The sequence below is a fragment of the Chiloscyllium punctatum genome, chromosome 48 (assembly GCF_047496795.1).
Source record: "Chiloscyllium punctatum isolate Juve2018m chromosome 48, sChiPun1.3, whole genome shotgun sequence".
Taxonomy (NCBI): Eukaryota; Metazoa; Chordata; class Chondrichthyes; order Orectolobiformes; family Hemiscylliidae; genus Chiloscyllium; species Chiloscyllium punctatum.
The window spans coordinates 42,126,232-42,152,656 of record NC_092786.1 but is presented as its reverse complement, the minus strand read 5'-3'; the positions used below and the strand labels follow the sequence as shown (position 1 = coordinate 42,152,656).

The 26,425-nt window shown below is 42.8% G+C and overlaps 1 protein-coding gene across 1 annotated transcript in view; it reads right to left on the bottom strand.

Annotated features, from left to right (window-relative positions):
- The window catches only part of LOC140468936 (WD repeat-containing protein 72-like), a 300,146-nt gene extending 275,094 nt beyond the window's left edge, over positions 1–25,052 (bottom strand). The window contains exon 1 of the mRNA XM_072565060.1: positions 24,952–25,052. The gene's annotated coding sequence lies outside the window, so the exon portion shown is untranslated. The remainder of the gene's footprint in view (positions 1–24,951) is intronic.
- Between the last annotated feature and the right edge of the window lie 1,373 nt (positions 25,053–26,425).

Here is a 26,425-nt window from a genome sequence, read left to right as displayed (position 1 = left end):
TATTTCCACTCAATGTAAATGAGGAAAGTTAAACATTCTGCCACTTTAGTTTGGTTGTGGCCAAGAATGGAGTTGATAAACATTGCAGGAGTCTTTGTTGACTGCAAACATTACCTTTTATTTGAAAAATGGTAAACACTAATTTAATACAGGATGAGACTTCAACTCAGACACGTTGTCAGAGCGAACCAGCTCCTACAAGTCATGTGGTTGTGTTTACATATTCAGATTAACCCTGTACACAACAAATCTCTGCTTTGATGGTATACCAACAATTGAGTTGATGAGACTCAGTTTGGATTCAGAATGGGGAAATCCTACTTCAACAATATGTTAGCAGCTTTGAAGATAAAAGTAGGTGACAATGAAGCCAATGACATGATGTGACAGTGAAGCCAATGACCAGCAAACCTCAAAGTTCTTCATGAGCAGCTTAATTGCGATTTTTTGAAGAAGTAACTAAGAGGACTAATGAGGTAGGCGTGATCTATATGGACTTCATTCAGCAGTCCATATAGTCATTCGACAAGGTTCCTCATGGTAGACTGGTTAGCAAGGTTAGATCACATGGAATACAGGGAGAACTAGCCATTTGGATACAGAACTGGCTTGAAGGTAGAAGAAGGCAGTGATGGAAGGTTGCTTTTCAGACTGGAGGCCTGTGACCAGTGGTGTGTCACAAGGATCCATGCTGGGTCCACTGCTTTTCATCATTTATATAAATAATTTGGACGTGTACATAGAAGACATGGTTAGTAAGTTTGCAGATGGCACCAAAAGTGCAGCTGTAGTGGACAGCAAAGAAAGTCACCTCAGAGCACAACTGGATCTTGATCAGATGGGCCAATGGACTGAGGCGGGAAGATGGAGTTTAATTTAGATAAATGTGAGGTGCTGCATTTTGGAGAAAGTGAGAACTGCAGATGCTGTGAAACAGAGTTGAAGAGTGTGGTGCTGGAAAAGCACAGCTGGTCAGGCAGCATTAGGATGCTTTTCCAGCACCACACTCTTCAGTGCTGCATTTTGGAAAGGCAAATCAGGGCAGGACTTCGACACTTAATGGTAAGATCCTGGGGAGTGTTGCTAAACAAAGAGACCTTGTAGCGTAGGTTCATAGTTCCTTGAAAGTAGAGTCGCAGGTGGATACGATAGTGAAAAAGGCGCTTGGTATGCTTTCATTTATTGGTCAGTGCATTGAATATAGGAGTTGGGAGGTCATGCTGCGGTTGTACAGGATATTGGTTAGGCTATTTTTGGAAGATTGTGTGAATTCTGGTCTCCCTGCTATAGGAGTGATGTTGTAAAACTTGAAAGGGTTCAAAAAATATTTACAAGGATATTGCCAGGCCTGGAGGATTTGAGCTATAGAAAGAGGCTGAATAGGCTGAGACTGTTTTCCCTGGAGCATCAGAGGAATGACCTTATATGGGGATAAAAGGATCCTTCTCAGAATGGCAGCTGGTGACTAGTGGTTTTCCACAAGGAGAGGAGCAGACAGTATGGAAAAAGATTTAATTGGGAGATGGGTATTACAATGCTCTTATGCAGGAACTGTGGAGCATAAATTGGGAACAAATGTTCCCAGGGAAATGCATGACAGAAATGAGGGGGTTGGTTAGGGAGCACTTGCTGTGAGTGCTGGATGGGTTTGTCCCAGTGAAGCAAGGAAGGGACGGTAGGGTGAAGCAACCTTGGGTGTCCAGAGATGTGGAACATCTATTCAAAAGGAAGAAGGAAGCTTACTTAAGGTTGAGGAAGCAAGGATCAGACAGGGTTCTAGGACGGTAGCCAGGAAGGAACTGAAGAATGGACTTAGGAGAGTTAGAAGGGGGCATGAAAAAGCTTTGGCAGGTGGGATTAAGGAAAACCCCAAGGGATTCTACACTTACATGATAAACAAGAGGATGGCCAGAGTGAGGGTAGGGCTGATCAGGGATAGTGGAGGGAACTTGTCAGAGGTGGTAGGGGAGGTCCTTAATGAACACTTTGCTTTAGTATTCACTAGTGAGGGGGTCCTTGTTGTTTGTGAGGACAGCATGAAACAGGCTGATATACTTGAACAGGTAGATGATAAGAAGGAGGATGTGCTAGAAATTTTGAAAAACCTGAGGATAGATAAGTCCCCTCGGCTAGATGGGATATACTCAAGGTTACAACAGGAAATGAGGGAAGAGATTGCTACACCTTTGGCGACGATCTTTGTATCCTCACTGTCCACTGGAGTAATGCCACATGATTGGAGGGTGGCAAATGTTATTCCCTTGTTCAAGAAAGGGCATAGGGATAATCCTGGGAATTACAGACCAGTCATTTTTATGTCTGGTTTATGTTTGATTGGAGATAGTCAGCATGGCTTTGTGAGAGGCAAGTCATTCCTCACAAGGCTTACTGAATTCTTTGAGGATGTGACAAAACACATTGATGAAGATACAGCAGTGGATGTGGTATAAATGGATTTTAGCAAGGCGTTTGATAAGGTTTCCCATGGTAGGCTCATTCAGAAAATAAGGAGGCATGGGATACAGGGAAATTTGGTTGTCTGGATACAGAATTGGCTGGCCCATTGAAGACAGAGGGTGGTAATAGATAGAAAGTATTCAACTTGGAGCTTGGTGACCAGTGGTGTTCCGCAGGGATCTGTTCATGGACCTCTGCTCTTTGTGATTTTTCTAAATAACTTGAATGAGGAAGTAGAAGGGTGGGTGAATAAATTTGCTATGACATGAGGGTTAATGGAGTTGTGGATAGTGTAGAGGGCTATTGTAGGTTGCAAAGGGACATTGATAGGATGCAGAGCTGGGATGAGAAGTGGCAGATGGAGTTCAGCCTGGAAAAATGTGAAGTGATTCGTTTTGGAAGGTTGAATTTGAATGGAGATCATAGGGTTAAAGGCAGGATTCTTGGCAACGTGGACGATCAAAGGGATCTTGGGATCCATGTCCACAGATCCCTCAAGGTTGCCACCCATATTGACAGGGTTGTTAAGAAGGTGTATGATGTATTGGCTTTCATTAGCAGAGGGATTGAGTTTAAGAGCCACAAGGTTATGCTGCAGCTTCATAGAGCCTTGGTGAGACTACACTTGAATATTGTGTACAGTTCTGGTCGCCTCATTATAGAAAGGATGTGAAAGCTTTAGAGAGGATGCAGAGAAGATTTACCAGGATGCAGCCTAGACTGGAGGACATGTCTTATGAAGACAGATTGAGGGAGCTATGGCTTTTCTCATTGCAGTGAAGAAGGATGAGAGGTGACTTGACAGAGGTGTCCAGGATGATGAGAGGCGCAGATAGAGTGGATAACCAGAGACTTTTTTTCCCAGGATGGAAGTTTCTATCATGAGGGGGCATAGTTTTAAGGTGATTGGAGGAAGGTTTAGAGGAGATGTCAGAGATAAGTTCTTTACACAGAGAGTGGTGGGTGCGTGGAATGCACTGCTAGCGGTAGTAGTAGAGTCAGGTACATTCAGGACATTTAAGTGACTCTGGGATAGGCACATGGATGATAGTAAAATGTAGGGTATGTTTGATCTTAGAGTAGGATAAAAGGTTGGCATAATATCCAAGGCTGAAGGCCTGTATTATGCTGTACTGTTTTAGTTCTATGTTCTAAGGGTCAGTGTTGGGACTACAACTTTTCAATTTATACATTAATGATTTAGATGAAAGAACTGAGGGCTAAGTTTGTAGGTAATAGAAAGATATGTAGAAACGCTAGCAGTACTCAGCAGGTAGGGAGGTTGCAAAAGCATTTGGATAGGTTAGGTGAGTGGGCAAAGAAGTGGCAGATAGAATACACTTGGGTAAACGTGAGGTCATCCACTTTACTTGGAGGAATAGAGGCATGGACTATTTTCTGAATGGGGAGAAAATTCAGAAATCTGAAGTGCAAGGGACTTTGGAGTTCTAGTCCAGGATTCTCTTAAGGTAAACCTACAAGCTGAGTCAGTAGTTAGAAAGGCAAATACAATGTTGGCATTTATTTCAAAAGGACTAGAATGGAAAGCAAGAATGTACTTCTGATGCTTTATAAAGCCCTGGTCAGACCACATTTAGAACACTGCGAGCGATCTAGGGCCTCATACCTCAGGAAGGATGTACTGGCCCTTGACCGGGTCCAGAGGAGGTTCGCGAGAATGATCCCAGGCATGAAAGGGTTAACATATGAAGATCATTTGAGGAATCTGGGTTTATACTCGATGTATCTTAGAAGAATGAGGGGGATTAAATTGAATCTTACAGAATACTGAACTGCAAAGATTATGTGGACATTGGGTAGTTGTTCCCATCAGCAGGAGAAACTAGGGCCGAGGGCACTGCCTTAGAGTAAAGGGATGACCCTTTAGAGAGAAGATGAGGAGGAACTTCTTCAGCCAGAAAGTGGTGAATCGATGGAATTCATTGTCACAGGAGGTTGTGGAAGCCAGTTATTGAGTATATTTAAGACAGAAATAGATAGGTTCTGAGTGTCAAGGGAATCAAGGGTTATGGGGAGAAAGTGGGAGAATGGGGCTGAGAAATTTATCAGCCATGATTGAATGGTAGTGCGGATCTGATGGGCTGAATGGCCTAATTTCTGCTCCTATATCTTATGGGTCTTCCAGAAGTTTAAAAATTCATGAGGGGCATGGATAGGGTAAATAGACAAGGTCTTTTTGCCTGGGTAGGGGAATCCAAAACTAGAGGGCATACGTTTAGGGTGAGAGAAGAAAGAGGTAAAAGGGACCTAAGGGACAACTTTCTCACGCAGAGGGTGGTGTGTGTATGGAATGGCGAGATGGTAGAGGTGATATAACTACAACACTTAAAAGGCATCTGGATGGATAAATGAATAGGAAGGGTTAGGGGGATAAGGGCCAAATGCTGGCAAATGGGACTAGGATATCAGCATGAATGGCATGGACAAGTGCAGTTGAAGGGTCTGTTTCTGTGCCGTACAGCTCTATGACTCTATGACCTAAAATGTAAAGTTATTTCGGATTTGAGAATCAGAACATGGAAGTTGAATAACTGCAAAACGAGCTGTACAATATATTAAGGTGGGCTAACAATGGCATAAGGTGGCAGAATTAAAGCAAATAAATACATATTCCTTGGACAAAAAGACTGCATGCACTTGTGAATGGTATTGAGATAGGTATGGACAATATCTCCATGCTGGCTGCTAATAATGATGTCACTACATGCAGTCAGTGCAATTAGGAATTCTTTGGAAGAACCTATTAAATTGGGATAAATGACCTCCCTCATTCAAAAATATCTTAAATCTTAATGTTCTTAACTGCCTGATACCAAACTCTTCTGGTTCATCTCCTAGGCGATTGGGTTTAAAATCGGAAACAAAGTCTCTCCATTAATTGATGGATTACAATGATGATAATTCTTCACGCTGACTCTGATAACTGAATCAAATTGATAAACTAGACTCAATCTGGTTAAAAATTAACAAATAGATCAACACATGTGCCCCATAAGCGTTTAACACATTGTTCTCTCATATTAGAGCTGACCACAATTCACTGGAATTAGGAATGGTTGACTTTATTCTAGATGGGGTTGAAAAATGTGGTGCTGGAAAAACACAGCAGGCCAGGCAGCATCCGAGGAGCAGGAGAATCGACGTTTCGGGCATAAGCCCTTCTTCAGGAACTAGATGGGGCAATACCACACATGGCTATACATTACTGGAAAGATCTTTTCCAATGATAGTGTTATATTACAATGTCACATGTTGCCAGAGACATTGTTTATTGTGAATACAATTAAACAGCAGGCAAAAGTCTGAACTGACTTGATTTTTGCTGGCTACTAGAGATTTCCAAAACTCTAACACAAACAAAAGACTAAAAAGTAGCATCAACGAAGAATATACTATAAAAGCCTAGATCTCTAAGATTTCATATGATGAATGTCAGCTGGTTTGTATTATTACAGGGCATCTTTGAGAAATATAAATTACATATACAAAAATGTCCATTGACTTTTAGTTCATTGTTGATAGATCCTCCCTACAAGTAATATTGATCTGGAAATAATCACATGCTGATATCCAGGAGAAGGTAAAGCCACCTCATTAGAGAGACAACTGGTGTTGAGTTTAACTTGAGGGACAAGGTTAAGAAGACAGGACTTTCATGGGGATCTTAGCCGGTGTAGGGATTGAACCCATGCTATTGGTATCGTTCTGCTTCATAAACCAGCCATCCAGCCAACAGAACAAATGTCTGAAACCAACATTACTGTCACTTGTCCCCCCAAATCTCCATGCTACACTTGACATAAAAGTTCAGAATAGCTTGTTCAACACCAGAAGGAAATATAAAGTAATTCACTCTCGCTGACTGGGACAAAGACTGATTGAGTACATTTGGAAAAATGGGAATGACACCAAGGTTGCGATGAAGGAACATTTCCAGAGAGAAAGGTGAGAAAGAGAGGTTACACAACACAGAATGGGAGGTGTGACCGTTTTGACATCAACAGCGCAGATACATCACAATCCACAATGTCATGTGAGTGCAGCTGAAGAGTGAGTACAGAACGGATTATCCGAACAAGATCCCAGTATGGCTTCCTTTATCTACGATCAGATCAGTCATCTGAACAATCAGTTATCCAAACAAAATACTCCCCACGCATCACATTTGGATATTCGTGGCTGTTCTGTAATTCCAGTCTTTAAAGTAAAACCAAGGGATTCTGCTTCTTTTAGGGTCTCCAGTCTTTTATGCTTTTGTTTATTTAGAACTGGCTTGTAGGTATTTTCCACTTTGGTGTAGCAGAGTAAGGGGAGGAGACCAATGACCCGGGGGCATAGATTTGAGGTAAGGGTTGGGAGATTTAGAGGAGATGTAAGAACATTTTATTCACTCAGAGGAGGGTTAGAATCTGGAACACACTGTCTGTAATGGTGGCAGAGGTAGAAAACCTCATTTGAAAAGCATTTAGATATGCACTTGTGATGCCAAGCTATACAATGCCATGAGACAAGTGCTGAAAAATGGGGTTAGAATAATTAGGTGATTTTCTTTTGTCTGGCACAGACTTGATGGGATGAAGGACGCTTTTCTGTGCTGTAGACAACTGTAATGCCAGGGATATTGGTGATATAGATGTAATTTCAGACAAGTATAAAGTGCTTCTGGAGTGAAACAGATAAATAAATAGAAATAAATAAATAATGATGACAGGAAGGGTGATGTGTCACTGCTGCAATATGTGGGAGCTGCTGGACAACAAGGTGATCCAGGGTGATGAAGGGTTTTTGCCCAAAACGTCGATTCTCTTGCTTCTCAGGTGCTACCTGACCTGCTGTGCTTTTGCATCACACCACACTCTTGACTGTAATCTCCATCATCTGCAGTCCTCACTTTCACCTGATCCAGGGAGAATACAACTGCACTGAGACTTTTGGAAGATTACAATCAATGCCTCCACTATTTCTTCACCCACCTCCCTCAGAACTCTAGGATGTAGCCCATCGGTGCGGTGGGACTGTGGAATTCATTGCAGTGGAGTGGAGGCTGGGACATTAAATGTCTTCAAGGCCAAGATTTGATAAATTCTTAATCTCACAAGGAATTAGGGCTACGGGGAGAATGCGGGTAAGTGGTGTTGAAATGCCCATCAGCCATGATTGAATGGCGGAGTGGACTCGATGGGTCAAATAACCTTACTTCCACTCCTATTTCTTATGGTCTTATGGAGTGTTTGCAACTCAAGGAACTTTGAATCTGAGTTGAAGTGGTGAAGTCTGATGGTACAGCGACACAAGTAGGGATTAATGAATAGGATTGTGTAGCCATTACAGATACATGGTTACAAGGTGAATGCTTGGGAACTAAATATTTAGGAAATATGTGACTTTTCAAGAGGACAGGCAGGCAGGAAGGAAGGATAGTCAGGAAGCTTGGTTAGAGCACGATGGATTAACTATGATAGAAAGAGATGATCTTGCATCAGACGATGTAAAATCCATATCTGTGGAGGGAGGTAATATCAAGGAGAAGAAGATACTGGTGGGAGTAGTCTATAGTCCCCACAACAATAGTTACACTGTAGAACAGAGAATGAAACTGAAGATAATGAGGAAGTCAATATATTAGTTATGGATGAATTTAATCTTCATGTAAAGAGGTAGCTGTAAGGAAGAATTTGTTGAGTATGTTGGGACTGTTTATTGGAACAATATATTGTGGATCCAACAGGGATCAGGTTTTTTGAATTTGGTAATGTGCAACTAGGCAGATTTAATAAATTATTTCAAAGCAACTGATCTCCATAGAAACAGTGACCATAACATGTTAGAATTTAGCTTTCACTTTGAAAGTGAGAAACTTGGCTCACAAACAATTGTACTAAACCTAAATAAAGGTAATAACAAAGGAAAAGGGGCAGAATTGGCTGCAATGGATGAGGAGTTTAGCAGTAATAATGTTTGATGAACAATGGCAAGCATTTAAGAAAATAATTTTTGACTCACAATAAAGATTTATCCCAACAAGTGAAAAAGGATTCTCAGGAGGGGAACAAACCAACCACAGTTAAACAAATTGAGGACTGCATCAAATTGAAGAAAAAAAAGTGCAGCAAAAAATAATAATAGTCAAGAGGAATGATCAAAAAAGAAAGAGGGAGAAAATAAACCTTGGGAACTGGCAAGTAATAACAAATGGACAGTAAGAGCTTCTTTAAATGTATAAAAAGGAAAAGAGAGGCCAAGTGATCACAGTACATTTAGAGATTGGGACTGATAAATAATAATGGGGAACCAGGAAATGACAGAGGAATTGAATGAATACTTTGTATCAGTGTTATGGGGAGAATACACTAATAGAATGCCAAAAATACTAAATAATCAAGGGGCAAATGTGGGAGAAGAAATAAATAAAATAATTATCACTGGAGAAAAATATTTAAGAAATTATTACCACTAAAGGCTGACAAGCCCCTTGGATGGTATATCCTAAAGCTTTCCTGAGATATTATCGGGAGTAGCTACAAAGATAGTGAATACATTTGATAGCAATTTTTCATGAATCCTCAGATTCCAGAAAAGTCTAAGAGGATTGGAAAATGTAGAAGAGTGGTCCAGGAAATGGCTGATGGAATTCAACGTGAACAAATGTGAGGACTTGCACTTTGGCAAAAAGAATAAAAGCACAGGCTACTTTCTAAATGGTGAGAAAATTCGTAAAACCAAAGTACAAAGGGATCTGGGAGTGCTAGTCGAGGATTCTCTAAAGGTCAACATGCAGGTTGAGTCCGTGATTAAGAAAGCGAATGCAATGTTGTCTCTTATCTCAAGAGGGTTGGAATATAAAAGCACCGTTGTGCTACTGAGACTTTATAAAGCTCTGGTTAGGCCCCATTTGGAGTACAGTGTCCAGTTTTGGTCCCCACACCTCAGGAAGGACATACTGGCACTGGAACGTGTCCAGCGGAGATTCACACGGATGATCCCTGGAATGGTTGGTCTAACATATGAGGAACGGCTGAGGATCCTGGGATTGTATTCATTGGAGTTTAGAAGATTAAGGGGAGACTTAATAGAGACGTACACGATAATACATGGCTTGGAAAGGGTGGATGCTAGGAAATTGTTTCAGTTAGGTGAGGAGACTAGGATCCATGGGCACAGCCTTAAAATTAGAGGGAGTCAATTCAGAACAGAAATGCGGAGACATTTCTTCAGCCAGAGAGTGGTGGGCCTGTGGAATTCATTGCCGCAGAGTGCAGTGGAGGATGGGACACTAAATGTCTTCAAGGCAGAGATTGATAGATTCTTGTTGTCTCGAGGAATTAAGGGCCACGGGGAGAATGCGGTAAGTGGAGTTGAAATGCCCAGCAGCCATGATTGAATGGCGGAGTTGACTCAATGGGCCGAATGGCCTTACTTCCACTCCTATGTCTTATGGTCTTATGGTCTTATGGTCTTAAAACTGTCAATCTTACACCCTTGTTGAAAAGGCCAACCCCAAAACAGGGGGCGGGTAATTAGCTCAGTGCCTGAATGCCTGGTTTGCAATGCAGAGTCATGCCAACAATGTAAGTTCAGTTCCTACACTGGCTGAATTTACTATGAAGGAGGGGAGGTAACAAATTTATCCTTTGAAGGGGTAACAAGCAGCATACATAAAGAGATTAGTAGATGTAACATACTGCATTTGAATTTCCAAAAGGTATCCAATAAGGTACTACATCTAGGCTACTTAGCAAGGTATGAGTCCCTAGTGTTGGGGATAGCATGCAATATGGGGAGAGAATTACTTAACTAATAGAAGACTGAGAGTTGGGATGGGGGAGGGCACTTTCAGAATGGTAACTTGTTACAGTGATCGGGCCATAATTATTCACAATGTATATTCATACCTTGGATGAGGAACATAGAACATAGACTATTACAGCGCAGTACAGACCCTTCGGCCTTTGATGTTGCACCACCCTGTGAAACCAATCTGAAGCCCATCTAACCTACACTATTTCGTTTTCACTCACATGTTTATCCAATGACCATTTAAATGCCCTTAAAGTTGGCAAGTCTACTACTTTTGAGGCAGGGCTTTCCACACCCCTACTATTCTCTGAGTAAAGAAGCTACCTCTGACATCTGTCCTATATCTATCACCCCTCAATTTAAAGCTATGTCCCGTCATGCTAGCCATCACCAGGAAGGTGAATATACTTTGAACAAGTTTGCAAATGACACAAAAATAAATAGGAAAGCAAGTGGTGAAGATGATACAGAGTCTGTAGAGGGACATAGACAGCCTAAGTGAGTAGCTAAAAACTTGGCAGTTGGAATATGGGAAAATGTGAGGTTATGCACTTTGGCAGGGAGATTAGTGAAAATAAATGACACTTAAATGGAGAAAAACTACAGGAAGTTGCAGTGCAGAGAGACTTAGGGGCCCTCATCCATAAACCACAAAAAGCTGGATACATGTCATTATATTATCAGATTGTGCAATGCTATTGAAGAAAAGCTGTTTATAACTGAGAATGGGGAGGGAATAAAGGGATACGTAGAGGCAAAAGGTTTTTCATTTAAAAGGGCATCATATAGCAGCACAATCTTGGTGCCTTTTCTCTTTGTTCTAATACTGCAACTACATGGTATGGGAGGTATGGCACTGAGGATTAATGGTAGGCTACAGGCCTTCAGCACAAATCCAAACAAAGAATTTTATTTCCTTATTTTCCTTAGAAGAATTCTCAGTATATGTGATAGAAATTCTACTAATCCAGAAGCAATTCTCAAATTGTATAACTGAGATAATGAACATTATGGTTTTACCAATATTACAATCACTGAAGGCAAGTTAAAGCATCCAACCTAGGGAAGTGGCAGTAAAAAGAGTGTTTACTTCCAGCACAGATTTACCAGCAGACCGCGAATAAAAACCTGCTGACACAGATTAAAGGCAAGGTACTTGCCACTCCCTGGAAGCCACCAATGAGGGAAGGCAGCCCACGTGCAAAGGTTGAGGACACCATCAAACAGGAACACCTCATTCAGAGGTCCAAGATGTCCCAAAGCAGAAAGTATCTGTTTCAACACAGCAGTCATCCTCCATGAAGGAAATCTAAGGGCTAAAAGATCCTCCAGTTTAGAGGGACTTTCAGATCCGAACCTTTCAGAAATAGATTCAAAGTCAACAGTCTTCAATCCAGAGATTTACCAACTTTTTGAGTCCAAAGATAATGTGGTATGGGAGAATAGTGAAATTTCCTGTCTGATCGAATTTATAAAATTAAAGACTTGTGGGATATGAGGTAGTGGTACAAATGATATACATAAATGTAGAAATATTACTAACGGAAAAAGATCAGTGTATAAGGCTATAAGGATCTGAACTGGTTAATAGTGAGGCATGTCTCAAGTGCCACCCATTACAATAATGGGCCTTTTGGGGGAACATCTTAGAATCATAAAGCAGTAAGATTGTGAACTTCCTCAGAGTCATAGTTATAGAAACTCTCACATCTACATCTTCTTTATGTCCCTGTAAGTCCTTAACCTGAGGGAGTGCTGGCAGCAAATCTCTTTAATTGTGAGTAACAGCATTGAGAGGTCTTACAAGCTGATGAATACGATCATGGATTACTTGTATAACAATAATGGGTCATCACTGTATTGGAGTTACTTTTCCATTATGGACTTCCAGTTGACCCTCCAAAATCCCAAACTTCTAGTACAACAATTCCAGCCATGAACCATTCTGTTGGTCTAGTTACAGCACAGATCTCACCAACACTCCCATCTCCCTCCACTTCCATCTGATGCAGGATTGGATGCTTAATCTCACTGCATTCATGTTATAACAGTGCTGCTATCCTGCTACAGCAATCTAACAGGCATCTCAGCAACAAAGTGAAACAACTGACTGTATACACTACAGAGCAGCAGCAAATCCTCACACTGTTCAACAGTCACCTTCTTCAACAGATAAAATATTCAATGGTACCTTTCCCCTTGTGAGCAACTGTAAAGAAAAACATCATTCACTCATTTGTCCATGGTTTGTGACAACTCTGTGAAACTACTTTTCCTTTAACTTGGAATTTAGCTGAAACTTTTGGAAAGTCTGCTCATAATACAAAATCTTGCTCAACCAGTGTTGATCAAAGAACCAGCTTGGAGTTCAAATTTAACGTTTTTAATCAGATAATGAGGAATGCAGCAAACCAAGTACACTCGCAGCACAAGTGAGTATTGACCCTCAATATCCATCAAGAAACAGATCTGGCCCTTGGTTGATGAGTAGTGCCCAGCACAAAGTACAATAAAGTACAAAAGCTGTATAGCCACGCTGATAAGTCCTTCAATACCTTGTTGTTTAAGCGAATTTTGAGAGTCATGACCGTCTCTCACTAGTATCCTTATATACAGATAAGAAAGGATACCACTTCGACTGGGACAACACATCCATCTTAGAACAAGCCAAACAGAGACACACATGAGAATTCCTAGAAACATGGCATTCCAACCGGAATTCTATCAACAAACACATCGAGTTAGACCCCATCTACCACCCCTGAGAAAAAAAAACAGGAAATGACATCACCACAGGAAATAACATCACCAATCCAAAGAAACCCAAACATATAAATAGAAAGCAGGAATCATGTACACTGCTTTGCCTGAGGCCCACTGAAGATGTTACCTAGTAGAGTGATGAAACGTCTGTAAATGAACCTCCCAGCTCAGCGAGCAAACCAACATCCGGACTTTTTGTTTAAATTAGTATTAAGGAGGCAAGGGGTGTAAAGAACCCCCAACTTATGTGATAATGTTTGGGCACAGCTCCCCAGCAGAATATCATTCGACAGGAGCTAGAATTGATTGCTCGAATCAAAGTTATATTCAAAAACAACATTTCTGAAATCGGCAGCAAGGTTTGTTTCTCTGAACTGCACAAAAATTAAAAGACAGTGCGTGGGGGTTCACTTGTGGCCTGGTAGGAGTTATCCTACCTCTAGGCCAACAAGTCAGGGTTCACGTCCCACTTGCTCCAGGAGTTTGAATGCTCCAACATGTCTGAACAGGTTGAATAAAAATGGCTAAAAGACACTGCTTTGGTTTGTTATAGTTGAACACACCCAACAATTCACCTGAATAACCTTACGTTTGACAACTTCAGGATGAAGTGCCTCATTCCTCATTTATGCTCAATATGAGACAATTGCTACACACCACTCCAAAAGTAACTTGACCTTGACGGAGAAACTACTGATGTATTTGTTTACATTTCTGGTTTCATTGTTTCTCATGAGCCTAACCTCACAGAAAGAACACATGTTTCCAATACATAATCCAAACTATTGCCCAGTACTCAGGTGTATGTCACTGGGGAAGATCAAAAACCTCACTGTGCAATATTAAGCATGTTGTGGTTCTGTTCGCCGAGTTGGGAATTTGTGTTGCAGATGTTTCGTCCCCTGTCTAGGTGACATCCTCAGTGCTTGGGAGCCTCCTGTGAAGTGCTTTTGTGATCTTTCCTCGGCATTTGTAGTGGTTTGAATCTGCCGCTTCCGGTTGTCAGTTCCAGCTTTCCGCTGCAGTGGTCGGTATATTGGGTCCAGGTCAATGTGCTTGTTGATTGAATCAGTGGATGAGTGCCATGCCTCTAGGAATTCCCTGGCTGTTCTCTGTTTGGCTTGTCCTATAATAGTAGTGTTGTCCCAGTCGAACTCATGTTGCTTGTCATCTGAGTGTGTGGTTACTAAGGATAACTGGTCATGTCGTTTCGTGGCTAGTTGGTGTTCATGGATGTGGATCGTTAGCTGTCTTCCTGTTTGTCCTATGTAGTGTTTTGTGCAGTCCTTGCATGGGATTTTGTACACTACATTGGTTTTGCTCATGCTGGGTATCGGGTCCTTCGTCCTGGTGGGTTGTTGTCTGAAAGTGACTGTTGGTTTGTGTGCTGTTATGAGTCCTCGTGGTCTGGCTGTCAGTTCAGAAATGCTCTTGATGTATGGTAGTGTGGCTAGTCCTTTGGGTTGCGGCATGTCCTCGTTTCATTCTTTCCCTTAGGCATCTGTTGATGAAATTGCGGGGGTATCCGTTTTTGGCAAATATCTTGTATAGGTGTTTTTTTCCTCTTTTTGCAGTTCTGGTGTACTGCAGTGCGTTGAGGCCCTTTTGAACAGTGTCTTAATGCAACTTCTTTTGTGTGCGTTGGGGTGGTTGCTTTCGTAGCTCAGGACTTGGTCTGTGCGTGTGGCTTTCCTGTAAACCTTTGTGGTGAATTCTCCGTTCGGTGTTCTCTGTACCATCACGTCTAGGAATGGGAGTTGGTTGTCTTTTTCTCCCTCTCTCGTGAATCGGATTCCTGTGAGTGTGGCGTTGATGATCCGGTGTGTGTTCTCTATTTCTGTGTTTTTAATGATTACAAAGGTATCATCTACATGTCTGACCCAGAGTTTGGGTTGAATTTGCGGTAAGACTGTTTGTTCTAATCTTTGCATTACCGCCTCTGCTATGAGTCCAGAGATGGGTGAGCCCATGGGTGTGCCATTGATTTGTTCATATATTTGGTTGTTGAATGTAAAGTGTGTTGTGAGGCACAGGTCCAGTAGTTTGAGTATGCTGTCTTTGTTGATAGGTTCAACGTCCTGTTGTCTGTTCTGTATGTCCAGCAGGTTGGCTATTGTTTCTCTGGCTAGGGTTTTGTCGATAGAGGTGAACAGTGCCGTTAGATCAAATGAGACCATAGTTTCTTCCCTGTCTATGTGTATATTTCTGATGATGTCCAAGAATTCCTGTGTTGATTGTATAGATTGTCTGGATCCGCTGATCAGGTGTTTCAGTTTCTGCTGTAGTTCTTTAGCCAGTTTGTGTGATGGCGTCCCTGGTAGTGATACTATGGGTCTGAGTGGGATGTCTGGTTTGTGCATGTTAGGTAGTCCATAGAATCTGGGGGCGTTGTTGCTTTCAGGTTTCATTCTCTGTAGGTCAAACCTGGTTATCTGTTTTTTTGTAGGACACTACTATTATAGGACAAGCCAAACAGAGAACAACCAGGGAATTCTTAGAGGCATGGCACTCATCCACAGATTCAATCAACAAGCACATCGACCTGGATCCAATATACCAACCACTACAGCGGACAACTGGAACTGACAACCGGAAACGGCAGATACAAATCACTACAAATGCCAGAGGAAGCATCACAGAAGCGCTTCACAGGAGGCTCCCATGTACTTAGGATGTCACCTGGACAGGCGATGGAACGCCTGCAACACAAATTCCCAGCTCGGCGAACAGAACCACAACAACGAGCATCCGAGCTACAAATCTTCTCCCAAACTTTGAATATTAAGCATTGATGACTGCTTCACTGTCTGAAAAACCGCCCGGAAAACTACTTCAAGTTGGGGATTAGTTTTATCTAAAAAAGATACAGCAATGATTTACATAGAATACTCAGCACACATAGGGCTGAATCTTATGGTTTTTTTGTCTAAGTGCAAGTTGTAGTGATTTTTTTGGAGAGATTTTCGCCAGCAAGATTTCTCACTGTATCTTACTAGTCATGTCTCATTAAATACCCATACTGCCTCAAAGGCATTGCTCGTATCCAATTCTAGCCCGACCTTACCAAGGACCATTTCCACAACAACTCATCCTCACCAGATATCTGCCAAAAGTCCAGTATCCCTTGCGCCTGTGCCATATTTGAAAGGACAGCGTGCATCCAAATAAGTGTTGGCAATTTGGCATTGTCTTTCACCAACAACATAATGGCACACAAAACAAGGCTATGCGACCCATAGCACATTGCCAATATGACTGGCACTCCCTCATACATACACCCCACCCTTTCACCGAAATCACTGTTTAATCACCACACACTTTACTCATACTTAGCTATATCCTGCCTAAATACCAACCCTACATCACCCAGTGCCCTGTCCTCAGTGCCCATTTTTGACCCACAGCTTGTCATTGTCCAGTAGGAGAATATCACACACAGACCAGCAGTTGGATAATTCCAAACATGAGCTTCCATTTACAGAAAGCAAAAGGAAAACAAAAAACCAATAGAGGTTGCAGTTCACCATCTGAACACTGGCATCATGACCAATGAGTCACTGAGAGACCATGCTGCAGCCAGCTCTCATCCGCTGGAAGGTCCTGTCTGGTCTATAACTGACCAATGGACAAAGAGAGCTTTCTCCTCCCTAATGTCTACATCCTCCCCGATGTTGTTGTTGAGTACAACTGAGAGATACTGCACTGGGCACCGGTCACTCCCTGGAAGGTGCCAGTGGTGAAGATATTTAAGGCAGTGGTCACCTTCCCAGATCCAGGGTAATGACAACCTCCCACTCCTGCAGCCCAGTTCAAACCCTGTGTCCCGGGATATATGGAGCCTGCATTGGCACTGCCCCTTGCTCATCCTCAGGAAATGGAGTGGGAGCTGTGCCTCCTCCTGCGCAGTGTCTCCATGATCCTGAAGGGGCGTGCGGCTGTGACCACTCCCTGAGCCAGGTGCTCCGTGTCCTTCACGGGGTGGGCGGGGGGAGGGTGGGCATGTGGGGGGGTGGTGGTGACCTGCTGCTGCACCTGGACACCCCATCGGCCCTGGTCCTCCTGTATCCAGGGAAGGCAGCCCCCACAGCAACCAACATCCCAGCAGCAGCAGGGCCTAGTACTCCCAGTGGACAGGAGTAAGCATTGGGAAGGTAAGGAGTGAAGGAGGATATTAGGCCTCAGGGCAGTCATTGGTGGCACATTGTCCAGGTGAGGGTGAGCACACTTCTCTACACGGGAGACAGGCTACACCCAGAAAATGAGGGTCATGCTTCCACCTTCCATTCAGCTTTAGCCTCAGGGTCTGCAGCAACTCGGTGAGGGCTGAGTGAGTTGTACTTTCCCATGTTCCCCACTGCCTTGACCACCCCTCCACCTGGACCCTGGTTTGTCAGTGATCTCCCCTTATCCCTTCACGATCAATGGACTGACACAGGGACCCCAGACCTCTCACTGCCTTTGACGAAAGCAGCCCCTAGACAGGACAAGCAGACCCCTGATCGCTGTGTTTACTGCTCCTCACATGATGATACTCACATTCCCTGATTGCTGCTGCCTACTGCCAACTCCCCAGACTGCAATCACACATCACCCCTGACCGTGAGTGTACCAAGCAGACTGCTGCTAAGACTCTTGGACTGAGTGCAGACTGTGTTTGTGACTGGCAGTATCTCAACCCTCTGACCAACCCCACCTCCTGGTCCCTGGACTAGATTGAAGATTGACCCCCAATCCAGTTTCCTACATGGCTATTTCATACCTGCAGTGTGTTTTCCACACATGCTCGAGGTGTCACATTAATGTCTCAGTGTGCAATATGCGATGGCATCAATCCCCCACCAAGACAGATCCTTGCTGACCAACATGACAAGCAGCCTGTCTGTGAGTCTCTGCTAAACAGGATCTCAGTACAGCACAACTAATAGCTTTCAACTCTGGCTAACAGCCACGGCATGGCATCACATGGTCAGTCACAGATAATGTGAGCATGCTGATAGGCACCAAGTGATTGAGCACTAGGTGAGCAAACAAACAGTCCTGAGATGCAGCCTGGTCCAATGCCTAAGCTGAGTACCTGTACCTGTGTTCACAGTGCCCCTGCTGCAGCATTTCAGTGATTATTAGTAGTGCACCTTGCAATGTCGGTCTGTGCTTCCTAAATGTCCTCAAATAGATGGGAGAGATGCCATGAGGTCTTGAAGTTGGCGGGGGGGGGGGGGGGGGGGGGGTGGTGGTGTTGATGTCAAGCCCCCACAGAACCAGGATTTTTACTTTTGCCTTTCTGCCAGCTTTGTTCTTGAAGCTGGATGTGGAAACTCTTGTTCCTCTTTCTGTTACAGTTAAAACCTGGTGTTTTCTTCCTGCTGCTAGAAGTACATGTGAGACAATCTGTTTTACTGAATTTGCCTTTGCCAAGGGTGTGTTTATGGGATGCTACTATATTGGAACAGTTAATTAGTAGCAGTTAACACATATATTATTTTGTTAAACATTTTGATGGAATTACAGTTTAGTCAATTATTTTCTTTTATCTTTTATTTTGTCTATACTTTAATCATAGCATGAAAATAGTTCGACCAATTGAATTGCACCTTTAAAATAAGAAAATGTTAAGGCTAGAGTATCATCTTAATATATTTTGAAGGGGTTTGGTCTGGTCCATAACAGCAACATGGATGTTCCTCACAGCCAATAGCAAGCTGAAATTGCCAGGTACCTGCTCTGACTTCAATGTTGAGTTTTCTCAAAGTCTAGTTTGTTTGTGGATTCGTTAAGATGGGAAGTGGAATATCAATGAGATGAATTGTGATGTTACTAAGATGTTTCAAAAGCAATAATTTCCCCCTTAATCGTCATCTTGCTACTGCCTAGTGAGAAACTCACCTCACCGATGGGAAAACCAAAAAGGATACTGTGAGATACTCCAAATATAGAAACAAGTCTCACTGGATCTCTCCTCCAATTCTGCCACAAATCCACCACACCTCACGTTGCTCAGACTTAATAAAATTCCACCCAAACACATTGTTCAGTCCAACCAGCACATACTGCTGTCTATACTCCCCACAATTAGAAGTTATTAATTTAGCCCGATTTCCCTTGTTAGGTTTCAAATGCAAAGATGCTCTTGAACATGTAGCATATAATCTTGAATATCATATATATAATTAAAGACCTTCATTAATTCAGAAATCATAACACCAATGATCCACATATGACCTGCTACCATATCCCAGTCACTGCCTTCTGAAACAAGATGGGAAGAAGAGTCTAACATTGGCCCTGAGCAGTTCACATTCCAATTTCCCATTATTTCTCTCACCTTGTGGAGTACCTTCCACCTAATGCCTCCATCAGTGGCCGCATCAAGATCATTAACTCCCAATGCTAGGAATCACTCTTACAATTCCAGACTTCATTATTCTATATGACCTATTACACCGTTACATTCATACTTAACACTATTGCGCTATTAGGGGCTTTCCTAAAAGCAAGCCTCTCGCTTTCCATTTCATGTGGCTCATGGAGATAGACTAACGGGAGGAGCATGGTACTTGACATTTTAAGTAACACAGCGCTTTCATGACATCAGCTGAATTGAGCAGAAAAGCGACAAAGATGAAAAATAGTCGTGAGCTAATGGAGATTCTTTGCCAAAAACACTGATGCTAGCAACTGCTATCAGGCATATTACAGTCAAGCTGGACAGGGAAGCCGAGGTACATAGTTGGTTAGACAAACGCGTAGTGGATATTACCCTTAGGAGGAACACATACAGGGAGAAGAGTCAGTTATTTAGGCATAGGAGAACATCATAAATCGAAGACTGACAATGTCAATAAAGCTGCTGAGTCAGTGATGTGGGACCTGCCATTTGTGTATAGACACTTATGAATAAATATTTTTACAACTTCTACTCATCTTCATGTTCTGACAATCCTGTTACTGTGCTCTGGAGGAACGCAACTCCTCTGATCCTTTCTCGGAAGCAGTGATAGTACATTAAGCTTTTCATAATACGCTGGCACAAGATGAAATTCAAGCTCAAACATTAAGCATGAGTTAGCTGGTGTTCCATAACATCATGTCATTGTCATAGTAATTAGAAACAATCATTTTATTGCTTGCCTATACCCTCATTTTGTGGTTTACTCAGTGCTCTGTCAATACAGAGGTAACACTAATGAAAGTACATGGCTTTACCAAACCATGACTGGTAAAACAGCTCTTCTCTCTGATGTCTTGAGATTCAGATCCTGTGTTTATTCCTACATTACATGCATGATGCAATTTGCTTTGTAAGTAGTCAAATATTGTTAATAAATACATAATATGTGTCAAAACCAGACATGTGTAGCTACTTCCAGTGAAGTACTCACTTTAGATTGAACATTAGTAAAAAATATCATCTGTGAAACCCTATTTACTCCAAACATCTCAGACTGATAGTCCACAAACCTTTGTAAACATCTTAAAATATAGAAGCTCAAACAAATTTCTTGCAGAATTCAATAAGGGAATGTTTGAACTGACGGTTCCAGACCACCTCCCCCTTCCCCAACTAAGATAAAAAAAACAGCATTTTCCATTTGGAAATGATCCAAACGAGGCACTGAACTAGTCTGGGAAACAACCACACTGAACTCACTGAGCAAAGATCACAAGCAAGTAATTTTCTTACTCTTCCTAGACTAGAAACAAGCAAAATGCAATCAGGCAGTGATTGAGACCCAATGATCTTTGGAAGTCCAAAGAAAATCGAAATGGTTGATTTATATTCCATGGCATTTGTTATAAACCATTGCCTCTGGCACTGGCTGCTAAATCATTGATGAAATAGAGACTGGTGCAGAGTAATCAAGGTATTGCATTTGTTACAATAAACAAGGGTAGGACTTATACAATTAATGGTAGGGCTTCAGATAATGTTGGATAGAACAGAGGGACCTACTGGATGTTGGTTTGCTCTCTGAGCTGGAAAGCTCGTTTTCAGATGTTTCGTCACCATGCTCGGTAAGATCATCAGTGAAGCTTCATCCGGAGGCTCACTGAAGATGTTACCTAGTATGGTGATGAAACATCTGAAAATGAACTTTCCAGCTCAGCGAGAAAACCTACATCCAGAACCTCAACCCGAACTACAAATCTCCTCAAAACTCACTAAAGGGACCTATGGGTGCAGGTACATAACCTTTTGAAGTTTGTGTCACATATAGACAGGGTGATTAAAAAGATGTTTGGCATGCTTGCCTTCATTGCTCAGTCCTTTGAGTATGGAAGTTTGGAAATCATGCTGAGGTTGTACAGGATATTGCTGAGGCCTCTTCTGGAATACTGTGTCCAGTTCTGATGGTCCACTTATAGGAAGGATATTATCAGAAGAGGGATCAGAATAGATTTACCAGGATGTTACCAAGTATGGAAGGTTTGAGTTATAAATAAAGGTTGGATAGGCTGGGACTTGTTTCACTGGAGCAGAGGAGGTTGAAAAGCAATCTAATGGAAGTTTATGAAATAATAAGGGATATAAATAGAGTTAATGGCAGTTGTCTTTTCCCTAGGACGAGGGATTTCTAGGCTAGGGGAAACATTTTTAAGGTGAGACGTGAGGAAAGACCTTAGACGTGAGGAGCAACATTTTCACACAGAGACTGGGGCATGTCTGGAATGAACTTCCAGTGGAAGTGATTGACGTAGGTACGATTACAGCATTTAAAAGACATTTGGATGAGTACATAAATAAGAAAGGTTTGGAGGGATATATGCCTGGAGCAGCCAGGTGGGATTAGTTTATTTTGGGGGTATTGTCTGGGATGGACTGGTTGAACTGAAGGGTCTGTTTCCATGCTATATGACTCTATGACGCTATTCCAAAGCACTGACAGAGCCCAGTGACAGAAAGTGATATTGCCGACTCTAACTTCAAATATGCTCAACTGCCTTCTTCTGTTTTGGAATTTCCTAAACATGCTATAAATAGGGTTATTTATAGTTTCACTTGAAATAACAATTAAGTCACATTATTCACAACAGATCTGAGGAATTCTTAATGACTATTTGGGGAGAGATGGTGGCATCATTGTGTGTCACTGGTCTAGTAATCCAGAGGTATTGGATTAATGTTCCAGGAACAGAATTCAAATCCTGTCACCAATGGGTAGAAGTTCACCCAATTCATAAATCTGGAATTGAAAGCCTGTTTCAGTAATCCATCAACTACAATTGATTGTTATTAAAATACTGAGATATTTGTATCATCGATAGTCACAGGTGAGGTGCCAGAAGACTGGAGGTTGGCAAATGTGGTGCCACTGTTTAAGAAGGGCGGTAAAGACAAGCCAGGGAACTATAGACTAGTGAGCCTGACCTCGGTGGTGAGCCAGTTGATGGAGGGAATCCTGAGGGACAGGATGTATATGTATTTGGAAAGGTAAGGACTGATTCGGGATAGTCAACATGGCTTTGTGCGTGGGAAATCATGTCTCACAAACTTGATTGAGTTTCTTGAAGAAGTAACAAAGAAGATTGATGAGGGCAGAGCAGTAGATGTGATCTATACCTACTTCAGTAAGGCGTTCGACAAGGTTCCCCATGGGAGACTGATTAGCAAGGTTAGATCTCATGGAAAACAGGGAGAACTAGCCATTTGGATACAGAAAGGTGGAAGACAGAGGGTGGTGGTGGAAGGCTGTTTTTCAGACTGGAGGCTTGTGACCAGTGGAGTGCCACAAGGATCGGTGCTGGGCCCTCTACTTTTTGTCATTTACATAAATGATTTGGATGCGTGCGTAAGAGGTACAGTTAGTAAGTTTGCAGATGACACCAAAATTGGAGGTGTAGTGGACAGCAAAGAGGGTTACCTCAGATTATAACAGGATCTGGACCAGATGGGCCAATTGGCTGAGAAGTGGCAGATGGAGTTTAATTTAGATAAATGCGAGGTGCTGCATTTTGGGAAAGCAAATCTTAGCAGGACTTATACACTTAATGGTAAAGTCCTAGGGAGCGTTGCTGAAGAGACCTTGGAGTGCAGGTTCATAGCTCCTTGAAAGTGGAGTCGCAGGTAGATAGGATAATGAAGAAGGCGTTTGGTATGCTTTCCTTTATTGGTCATAGTATTGAGTACAGGAGTTGGGAGGTCATGTTGCGGCTGTACAGGACATTGGTTAGGCCATTGTTAGTATATTGCGTGCAATTCTGGTCTCCTTCCTATCGGAAAGATGTTGTGAAACTTGAAAGGGTTCAGAAAAGATTTACAAGGATGTTGCCAGGGTTGGAGGATCTGAGCTATGGGGAGAGGCTGAACAGGTTGGGGCTGTTTTCCCTGGAGCGCCGGAGGCTGAGGGGTGACCTCATAGAGGTTTACAAAATTATGAGGGGCATGGATAGGATAAATAGGCAAAGTCTTTTCCCTGGGGTTGGGGAGTCCAGAACTAGAGGGCATGGGTCTAGGGTGAGGGGGAAAGATATAAAAGAGACTAAGGGGCAACTTTTTCACACAGAGGGTGGTACGTGTATGGAATGAGCAGCCAGAGGATGTGGTGGAGGCTGGTACAATTGCAACATTTAATAGGCATTTGGATGGGTATATGAATAGGAAGAGTTTGGAGGGATATGGGCCGGGTGCTGGCAGGTGGGACTAGATTGGGTTGAGATATCTGGTCGGCATGGACGGGTTGGACGGAAGGGTCTGTTTCCATGCTATACATCTCTATGACTCTATCTGCTTTATGTCCTTTAGATGATAAAATCTACTGTCCTTACCTGATCTCGCATACATGTGACTTCAGACCCACAGTAATATGGTGGACTCTTCACTGCCTGTGAAATGGCCCAGTGAACCATTCAATTCAAGGGCAATTGAAGCTAGGCAACAAATTGATACCCACATCCCTTGAATCGACACAAAATAACTATTAAGTCTGTGGGCACAGTTTTGATTTCGGACAGTTGCTTTCTAGTGTAGGTCGTGTACGCTAGTTAGTCTAAAAAGGGCAAAGCACACACTTTCAGGAATGACACCGATTTCATAAAAGGATAACTTTTAATGTATAGCCACTATAGCCACTGCAAAGGTGACTACTAGAAAACAATCTTTATAAAGAGCACTGGAATCATTCTAAAAGGAGCGATAAAGTCAGGTCATTTCAAGCTAACCCACAAGGTGGAAATTAATGCTCACACCATACTGGGGGTGAATTTGATGGTTGGGGGATGGGGATAGAAGCATGTTGGACTGGGACGGAGGTTATCAAGTGAAGAAGTCACTGCCTGTCTGACTCCTTTCCGTCAAGTTCACGGCAGTAGCCTGACCAGGGACCCAGGTGCCCAGCGGCCAATTGTTATTTTTAAGTAGCCGTTTAAGGGCTTTCTCCCACTGCCACTGGAATTCAACCAGTGGCCAGTGAAGAACATGTCACGTGGTAGGGTTCTCTGTTCCCAATCTAAGGGATGGCAACATCATCTGAAAGTGGTTGACGTGGAGTTCCTACAGGTATTCCAGCTGGTGGATAGGGTCACCACAAAGCACCCTGGGAAAATGAAACCCCACTGCTTACACTGAGCGACCACTGAGCCAGCACTCTTTCCCCATCCCCTTCCGGAGGCAGCTATGTAGTCCATGGGCTTCTCTATTACTTCACCAAGTGAAGAGCTTCACCGAGTGAGCCTCAATGCTGAGGAGGTACAAGCTGCTGGTTAGGGGCATCACATCCAGGCACATACCTGTCCTCATATACACGATCAACAAGACAGTCAGCAAGAGAAAAGGCATGAAAACTTGTATTTGTGTAGCGCCTTTCATGATCACAGAAGCACGTTATAATCGATTAAATATTTTCTAAGTGGCGATACAACTGTATTACAGGAAATACAAACAGAGCAAGACCCCCAAAATAACAGTGTGATTATTACCAGATAATCTGCTGTTGTTGATGTCGTTTGAAGGAGAAACGTCAGGGTCAGGACCCCAGAGGTCACTCCTGTGTGACAGGTCCCTGGGATCTTTAATGTCCAGCTCACCGCGCCTCAGTTCAAAAAGACACAAAGGTTCTATCTCCTCTCTGTAACAAATAATGTGGTGGGGTGGGGGGAGTGGTGAATGTCAATATAAACTGTCCTCTAGTGTCATCTCTGAGACTGGCAAACATCAGACTGTCTGATCCCACCTGGCATTTCATTGCTCTGCATGGCTAACTCTGATGTTTCTCAAATCACCGGAGAGCACATTATTTCTAGTGCATTAATTTATTTCTCCTCCTCCTCCTCCTGTTTCTTTTCCACCATGGGGTTGGCCAGTAAAACCACAAAGCAACTCACAGAATAGCAAACTACAGAGATCCCTCAAGGCTTCATTTCCTGCACGCAGATCTTCGAATGTAAAATAACATCAACCCTGAAACAAGGGTGTACTGTATACAGTCATCGTTCATTTACAGACCCTGACTCAAATAACTGGCAACAAGAATATTTATTTCCAGTAGTTTCCAAATTGAAGGAAGTCTTCACTCGACTGCCATAAAATTAAGTGAACTCTCAGGTTTTGTATTTTCTCTCAAGAGAAAGCGACATACCTGGCTGGTGAGGCTGGGCGATCGATGAAGTTTGAGAGAGCTTCCTGAGTTACTCTCAGATCAAAGGCGGAGCCACGGCCTGAAGTTGCTGCTTTTCAGTCAGGCTGCACGCTCAGGCAGTGAGCAGCAGCCTGTTTGAACTGTGCTGAGGGAACCCGCTTGCCGGCTCTCTGATCAGGGGCAGTTCCTCTGTGTCTAATCCCTAAACAATCCAAAAGGGCACCTCCCACTGCCACTCCATCACCCCAACCCACACCCCACAGTGCGGCTGGAAGCGGACACGAATTCCCAATGCCACTGGCCACCTCAAACCTCCACATTTTGCTCCCTGATCTCCAGCATTTTTGACACGGGTTTTCAGTCCAGATTCCCGCGTCTGCAGTTATTTGCTCCGACGTCGCTTCTTCGTGTGTCTGGGTAGAAAGTCAGGAGATCCAATCTGGAGAGGTGACAGCACAAGGGTCGTTTGCTTTACTCAGGCTGATCATGCTTGAAAATGGATATTTTAGACAAATATTGACCAGGGTTGTGAATATATCTGAGTTTATGAGTGCAGGGGTGAAGTATTAATGCAAGAACTTTACTACCAGAAGCCAAGAATGTGAAAGATGTTTGAAAGCCATTATTATACACTTGACTTCACATCTGTAACACCAGGGGCAATATTCCACTTTGCAGTCTCATAGCTGCCCGCAGAAAATTGTATTTTTGCAACTAATTTCAAAATATCAAAATTCATTTGAGGTGTGGAATGACAACAATTCACCCACTGAAGGTGCCCAGTCAGCAGTGCCCATAACTTCACAATTTACCCG